The sequence below is a fragment of the Lathyrus oleraceus genome, chromosome 2, assembly GCF_024323335.1.
Source record: "Lathyrus oleraceus cultivar Zhongwan6 chromosome 2, CAAS_Psat_ZW6_1.0, whole genome shotgun sequence".
In the NCBI taxonomy this organism is placed as follows: domain Eukaryota; kingdom Viridiplantae; phylum Streptophyta; class Magnoliopsida; order Fabales; family Fabaceae; genus Lathyrus; species Lathyrus oleraceus.
Genome location: NC_066580.1, coordinates 258,487,905 through 258,490,426, shown reverse-complemented (window position 1 = coordinate 258,490,426; position 2,522 = coordinate 258,487,905). Strand labels below are relative to the sequence as shown.

The following is a 2,522-nucleotide window of genomic DNA, read 5'->3' as shown; positions in this document are numbered from 1 at the left end:
TAATAGGCTGAACTACGAAAGCTCTGATTTCCTTATTACACTATAAGGATACGTAGGCAGGAGAATTCAGATTCTTTGTGAGCTACCTTATTTATCAATCTACCTTATCTATCCCTATCTCATTTATCAATCTATCATATCTCATCGATCAATCATTCAACACTCCATTATTGAAGCATCATTGCACGTCAATCATTTCTCCCCTCAGTGGATCGTTAATGATACTCCCTTTGACATTCAGATATCCTTTGGATCAATTCCCTTAAAATCAAGTCTTTGAATCATAATCAATCAACTTAATCCTTGTTTGCCTCGTCAATCCTCTTGCGCTTTGGCAAACCCCTATTCATTGTAAGCCTTGTAAATTCTCTCGTGTGTAGGCTAGTCATTTCATAATCATTGTTCGTCTTATAAGACCTCTCGTGCTTAGAGGAAGCTCTCTTGCCTTGTAAATCTTCTTGTGTGTAGGCCAATCATTTCATAATCATTGTTCGTCTTATAAGACCTCTCGTGCTTAGACGAAGCTCTCTTGCCTTGTAAATCCTCTCGTGTGTAGGCCATTCATTTCATAATCATTGTTCATCTTACAAGACCTCTCGTGCTTAGACGAATCTCTTGCCTTATAAACCCTCTCGTGTATAGGCCAATCATATCTCACTTGTCCTTGTGGTTGATCACCGTCATCAGTTAGTACCACATTCCTGCTTGTTAAGCAATCCGCTTTTGGGAAATCAAATCAATCTCGTGCCCTTTGTTTTCAGCCGTAATAGGCTGAACTACGATTGCTCTGATTTTCTCATTGTACGATGAGAATACGTAGGCACGAGGATGCGAATCCTCCGCGAGCATACTTATTTATTACTCCTGCCCTAGGCCATTCTTCCATTCATCTCCATGATACCTTCATACTCTATCTTCATTCACTTCATGTGATATACCTTATTCTCTGAGCCAAATACACTATACCTTTGTTCTCCATCTTATACTTCTTTTTGTGAACCAAGAGCCGACTTGTTTGTCTTGTTAGACCCTGTAGCTTAGACAAACATCTCCTTACTTACTTTACAGTCGTGCTTAGGCAACCCTTTCTTTTTGGTTATTCCAATACAGTGATACAAGTGCTATACGCCCTCACTTATTGGTTCACACTAATTTTACTCTTGGGTTCATGTTTTCACCTTCATTTGGAGTTCAAATCACACAATTCTTTGGTTCAGATCATACCTTCTACCACACTTCTTTCCACCTCTAGCCTCTAGTTCCTTGAACTACGAAGCTCTGAATTCCTCATTGCACTATGAGGATACGTAGGCATGAGGGCCCTAATCCTCACCGAGCACTCTATCTATTTCCTTTCCTTTCCCCTTATTCTTTTTTGCGAGTAATCTTTAGTTATCACACCTATTCGAGCGAGAACAATCAAAACGGTTTCCATGGAGTACCATGGATGTTTGGGGTGCTAATACCTTTCCCTTGTATAACCGAATTCCTTACCTAGTATATCTCTTTCCCCCGGGTTTTATCGATGTTTTCCTTTCCCTTTGGGGATAAATAAAGTTCGATGGCGACTGTGTTGTATGTTCGACTGTGCGATACGTTCGAGTATATTTCCGCTAGCTTTACCTGGTGTTACATAGATTTCTCATCTAGGTTATATTGCAGCTACGGTAGCTGTAGGCTTTATGACTAAGCTTTTGACCTTTTCGGCCAGGGCATCCATTTTGGCGTTCATATGGTCTAGGCTGCTAACCTCGTATATACCTCATTTAGCCTCTTTCTTATCTACTTGTGCATGCTCTGTACCCCATTGGTAATGGTTTTGAGCCATGTCCTCAATGAGTGCGCATGCCTTAGGGTATGATTTGTTCATTAGCGCACCACCGACGACAACGTTAATAGTCATCTTAGTGTTGTAGAGAAGTCCATTGTAGAAGATGTGGATGATTAGCCATTATTCTAATCCATGATATGGACAAGCTCTTAATAGCTCTTTGTACCTTTCCCAAGCATCGAAGAGAGACTCACCATCCTGTTGAGTGAATCTAGTTATTTGGTTACGTAGGACGGCGATCTTACTTGGTGGAAAGTATCTAGCAAGGAATACTTTCTTCGCATTGATTGGCAAGGGTTGCCTTAATCTAGACGGTGTAACAACAAGTTACGAAATTTGACGGCATTGGTCCCCGACAATGGCGCCAAAAACTTGTTCGCGAGATTATGAGTCTATCAGATTAACTAACTGCAAGTGTACAATCTATCGCGTAGTTTTAAAAGATATCGATCCCACAGAGACATAATTGTCAATCTACCGTTTCTAGTTGCTACAGTGTTTATCTAAGGCGAATGAATTAAGCAGAGGATAGATGAAATAAATAACTTTAATAAATTCATACAAATAATATTGGGGTGTGGCTCTCATCAAATGAAAGTACTCTTGATTGTTTCTAAATAGGATTGTTGTACGGGGCAATATTTTCTACTTTGAAAACGATGTGATTGAACAGGAACTGCCGCTTTTGCGT

General features: G+C 40.1%; 1 non-coding gene across 1 annotated transcript; it reads left to right on the top strand.

Annotated features, from left to right (window-relative positions):
• Positions 1-1,958: 1,958 nt before the first annotated feature.
• Positions 1,959-2,065, top strand: LOC127124688 (small nucleolar RNA R71). Its single transcript, XR_007804148.1, has one exon. It is a non-coding gene; the product is annotated as a small nucleolar RNA R71 (small nucleolar RNA).
• The last annotated feature ends 457 nt before the right edge of the window (positions 2,066-2,522 follow it).